Source organism: Dendropsophus ebraccatus, chromosome 1 (genome assembly GCF_027789765.1).
Source record: "Dendropsophus ebraccatus isolate aDenEbr1 chromosome 1, aDenEbr1.pat, whole genome shotgun sequence".
NCBI lineage: Eukaryota > Metazoa > Chordata > Amphibia > Anura > Hylidae > Dendropsophus > Dendropsophus ebraccatus.
Window position 1 is genome coordinate 185,749,221 of NC_091454.1, and position 5,674 is coordinate 185,754,894.

Below are 5,674 nucleotides of genomic sequence, written 5' to 3' on the forward strand. Positions count from 1 at the left end.
TCCATACCGGTACTACTACACCCCTTATCTATACCTGAACTACTACACCCCTTATCCACTCTACCTCCACTACTACACCCCTTATCTATACCTGAACTACCACACCCCTTATCTGTACCTGAACTACTACACCCCTTATCCACTATACCTCCACTACTACACTTCTCATCTATACCTGTACTACTACACCCCTTATCCACAATACCTCCACTACTACACCTCTCATCTATACCTGTACTACTACACCCCTTATCCACAATACCTCCACTACTAAACCCTACCTAAATGGAGGCACAAAGAAGATCTCCTATACTGTATGGGGGCACATATTTGGCAAACCAATTTATATGGGGTGCTTTGGGGGCTTGTCTACTACATAGGGGCACAGGGGGAGCACTGGCACAGTGGGAAGCAATACAGTTGCTGTCTCAAACCTTCCCCGCTGCTGTGTGATCCCCTGTCTTGCTAAAAAACATTTTTATCCCAGGGAGGTGGGTCTGTGACGATGTCTGTGCACGCCCTGCTCTCTGGCCACTGCTGTATCTTCAAGCTGCCACGTCCTCCAGAATAAGTGACAGCTGGAGGAGTGGAGACGACCTGAAGATGCAGCAGCCATAGAGCAGGGCGTGCACAGACATTGTCACAGACCCACCTCCCTGACACTCTCAACCTGTGATAAAAATGTTTTTTAGCAAGGCACCGGATCCCACTGCAGTGGTGAAGGCATGTACAGTATGTGTTGCAGTAAAATGATAGAATCAGTCGTTTGTTTTTCAACATGCTTGAAAGACAAACGACGCAACGATCAGCCGACATGAACGATGACGGCTGATCGTTGCCTACTATTCCACAGGACGATTATCAGCCGAATATGGCCCGACAATCGTTCCTTGGAATAGGGCCTTTAGGGAAACTGACCGCCGATTCTGATAACGCTGGGTTCGGGGGGGGGGGGGGGCGCAATTTGCCTTCTCTGCCTAGGGCACCAAAACTCCTTGTCCCGGGCCTGCCTGATCCACATGATTATTGATGTATCACACAGTTACTGATGTACAGGTATGGTGACCCCGATCGTCAAAACGGACCGCCGGAGGTATTTACCTGCCTCCATGCGGTCCGATCGGCGATCTGCTGCACAGGCAGGCTCAATCAGCATATCGGCGATAACACTGATCAATGCTATGCCTATGGCATAGCAGTGATCAGTGTAGAAATCACACTAGTGTATGTAAAAGTCCCCCAAAGGGACTTCAAATGTGTAAAAAAAAAAAAGTTAAAAACACTGACACACTACCCCAAAACCCCTCCCCCAATAAAAGTTGAAATCACCCCCCCTTTCCCATTATATAAATAAAACATATAAAAATAAATAAACAAATAAACATATAATATACCGTAGCGTGCGTAATTGTCCAATCTATTAAAATATAACAAGCGTCATTGTGAACGGTGAAGGGCGTACACGAAAAGAGGGAAAAAAGTGCGCGGATTACCGATTTTATGTTACATTATATATAAAAAAAAAAATTATAAAAAGTGATCAAAACGTCCGATCTTCACAAATATGGTATTAATAAAAACTAGAGATCATGGCGGAAGAAATTACGCCCCATACAGCCTCATAGGTGAAAAAATAAAACTGTTATAAGCGTCACAATAGGGCTATTTTATTTATAATTAATTGCCAAAAAAAGGATTTCATTTAAAAATATATAACATTAGAGAATCTGTGTAAACCTGCATATGGTTGTGTTCGGGCTGACCTATAGAATAATGGTATCATGTCGCTTTTACCATATAGTGCATTACGTAGACACAGGAACCCCTCAAACGTTACCATATTGCATTCTTTTTTACGATTTCGCCAATTTATATCTTCATAAATAATATATTTGGGATTCCGTCATACATGTTATGGTAAAATGAAAGATGTCATTACATAGTACAACTATTCCTGTAAAAAACAAGCCCTTACATGGCTTGTAGATAGAAAACTGAAAGTGCTAGAGCTCTTAGAAGGGGAGGAGGGAAAAACGAAAACACTAAGATCAAAATTTGCGCGGTCCACTGGGTCATTTAGGGCCTGGTGCTCAAAGGGTTAAAGAGTCACTGTCGTTAATTTATTTTTTTTTTTTTGCAGAAATCAATAGTTCAGGCGATTTTAAGAAACTTTGTAATTGGGTTTGTTAGCCAAATATGCCATTATCTGCATGTAAAAAGCCTTTTCCCAGGTCCCCCCCTCCTCTCCTTTCTGTCATCCACTGCTCAGAATCAGAAAATCTCGACTGTTTCTTCATCAGTCGGATGTGTCTGGTCTATGAAGAGGGGAGGGGGGAGGAAGGAGGAGGGAGATTAGCTGGCAGCTAAGAGCCGAGAACAAAGGATTGCTGAGCAGGGGAGCTGTTGTCCTGTTATGCTGCTTTTACTTTCTCTCTCCATAGGAAAACCATAAAGACAGGGGGAGAGCTTCAAACTGCTTTTTCATGATAAAAATTCATTTTTTGGCTAATAAACCCAATTACAAAGTTTCTTAAAATCACCTGTACTTTTTCTGCAATAAAACCTTTAACCAGGGCCGGCTCCAGGTTTTTGTGGGCCCTTGGTCGAGAGAGCCTCGGCGGGCCCCTTTGAATAGCAAATTATATGGCATCATTGTTAGAGGGTCTCTAGCTCTTGATTCTGTGTAGTGGATCAGCTGTGTTATATACTTATTACCCCCCCTCCTGTTTGAGTGTGTATATATCTATCTCTCGAGCACATATATACACACACTCATACAGTAGGAGGATAATAAGTATATAATACACTGCTGTATACCTACACAGAATGGAGAGATATATACACACTCATACAGAAGGATAAAAAGTATATACTACACTGCTGATTACCTTTTTCACCTCGGGGCACACCTACCAAATAAAGTTTGACAAAATAACAAAAAAAACAACAAACATAATTCGGTAACTCACAGGTGACGTCTTCTTTGATCTGATGCGATCGCTCTCTGTTTCCTCGCCATCCGGCCCAGACCACCATGATGATTTCTTCCAGCTACAATTCTTCTCTTCAGAACCTGTGAGACAAACATCTTAGGCTCCGCACATTTCCAGCAACTTCCTTCCCTTTTCCCCACCCATAGGCTCCTATACATTAGTAACTCCGCTGCTTGGTGTCATGTGCAGTAAAGTAAGAAGGTTTGTGTCCCCATGCTGTGCCCCCATATAGTAATAATGCCCTCTGTCCCCATAGTAATGCCCCCTGCTCTGCCCCATAGTAAATGACCCCTACCCTGTCCCATAGTAGATGACCCCTGCCCTGTCCCATAGTAAATGACCCCTGCCCTGTCCCATAGTAGATGACCCCTACCCTGTCCCATAGTAGATTTCCCCTGCCCTGTCCCATAGTAAATGACCCCTGCCCTGTCCCATAGTAGATGACCCCTGCCCTGTCCCATAGTAGATGACCCCTACCCTGTCCCATAGTAGATGACCCCTACCCTGTCCCATAGTAGATGGCCCCTGCCCCATAGTAGATGCCCCCTGCTCTGCCTTAACACAAAACAAAAAATCATACTCACCTAATCCAAGGGACGGTCCTCTTCTTCCTGGCTTCTCCCTTCTGCTAGCAGGGACGGATCCGCTAGCAGGCGCGATGACGTCATCGCTCTGCGCCTGCTGAGGGGATCACGTCCTGAAGCGCTGCGGAGGAAGGCCCAGCCCAGGACGTCATTGAGGACGTCGCATCCGCCCAGCAACGCCACACCCCCCGGATGTCGCCAGCAACGCGGCCCGCCGCATCCCCCGTACTCACTGTCGGCACGACAGTGAGTACGGGGGATGCGGCGGGCCCCATTGCTGGCTATATCCAGTGGCTCATTGCTCGGGCAAGTGCCGGGGGGCCCCTTGAGAGGCTGTGGGCCCCGGCACTTGCCCGAGTACGCCACGTGCTGACGCCGGCCCTGCCTTTAACGACAGTGACACTTTAACTCTTTAACCACTGGGCCAATTTTCGTTTTTGCGTTTTCAGTTTTTTCCTCCTTGTGTTTAAAAGGCCATAGCACTTGCATTTTTCCACCTAGAAACCCACATGAGCCCTTATTTTTTGCGTCACTAATTGTACTTTGCAATAACAGGCTGAATTTTTGCATAAAGTACACTGCGAAACCAGAAAAAAATTCAAAGTGTGGTGAAATTGAACAAAAAAAACGCATTTTTTTTAATTTGGGGGGACTGTGTTTTTACGCCATTCGCCCTGGGGTAAAACTGTTATGCATGTTCCTTAAGTCGCTACGATTAAAACAATATATAACATGTATAACTTTTCTTGTATCTGATGGTGGTAAAAAATTCAAACCATTGTTAACAAATATTCGTTCCTTAAAATCACTCTATTCCCAGGCTTATAGCGCTTTTATCCTTTGGTCTATGGGGCTGTGTGAGGTGTCATTTTTTGCGCCGTGATGTTTAATTTCTATCGGTACCTTGATTGCGCATATATGACTTTTTGATCGCTTTTTATTAAATTTTTTCTGGATTTGATGCGACCAAAAATGCGCAATTTTGCACTTTGGGATTTTTTTGCACTTACGCCGTTTACCGTGCGAGATCAGGAATGTGATTAATAGTTCGGACGATTACCCACGCGGCGATAGCAAACATGTTTGTTTATTTATTTACTTTTATCTAAAACATGGGAAAAGGGAGGTGATTCAAACTTTTATTAGGGGAGGGGGCTTTTTACTTATAACAATACTTTTTTTTTTTTTTTACACATGGCACAGGCACAGAGCCAGGCCAACCCCCCGGTGCAGCCCCCGGATACTTACCCTTTCCAAAGAGTCCTGTTCCTGGAGCCGGTCCCGGGGCGAAGATATCAGCGCCTGAAGGCGTGTGCGGCTCCTTTCGTTCTCTATGGGTGTCGGACTCATCTCAGCGGCGCGTGCACGGCTTCGGGCGCTGATATCTTAGTCCTACATGATTAGTGTTGATCAAACTGTTCTAGAAAAGTTGGGTTCAAATCAAACATCTCGATTTTCTCGAACTTCTCGAACATTTTACTGTTCATTTGAGTTAGCATTCGAATGCCTTTCTGCCAACCAATCAGTGCAGAGCATTTATGCACATTGGGGAAGATTTATCAAACATGGTGTAAAGTGAAACTGGCTCAGTTGCCCATAGCAACCAATCAGATTCCCCCTTTTATTTTCCAAAGAGTCTGTGAGGAATAAAAGGTGGAATCTGATTGGTTGCTAGGGGCAACTGAGCCTTTTCACTTTACACATAGTCTCATTGGCTGCTAAAATCACATGACCACCTCATATAAAACTCAGTGTCATGTGTTCTGAACGCCATTCTCGGCTCACTCACTGTGCTGTATAGACTGTTATCTGACTATGCTTGCTGCTATTTAGCTTAGTTAGTTAGGTGGTTAGTGGGGTGTTTAGCAAGCTTAGGGACAAGCTTAGACTAGCATTTTCCTGTCCATAGACAGCAATTCTTATGTTTGGTATTGCTGGCTGCATCTTGGATTGGCCAATTCCTACATAGTGGCCAAAAGTGGACTTTTTCAGCTTACATAGGTTAGTGCCCTTCTAAAAAGAAAATTCTCCTCATCTGTTATACCCAGTATTCAATTATATATAGAATTTGTGAAGTGTGACAGCCAGAGTGAGTAT

The 5,674-nt window shown here is 44.4% G+C and overlaps 1 protein-coding gene across 1 annotated transcript in view; it reads left to right on the plus strand.

The window, feature by feature from the left end:
* The first annotated feature begins 1,009 nt into the window (after positions 1-1,009).
* Positions 1,010-5,674, plus strand: part of MINAR1 (membrane integral NOTCH2 associated receptor 1) — an 81,252-nt gene continuing 76,587 nt past the window's right edge. The window contains exon 1 of the mRNA XM_069944340.1: positions 1,010-1,056. The gene's annotated coding sequence lies outside the window, so the exon portion shown is untranslated. The remainder of the gene's footprint in view (positions 1,057-5,674) is intronic.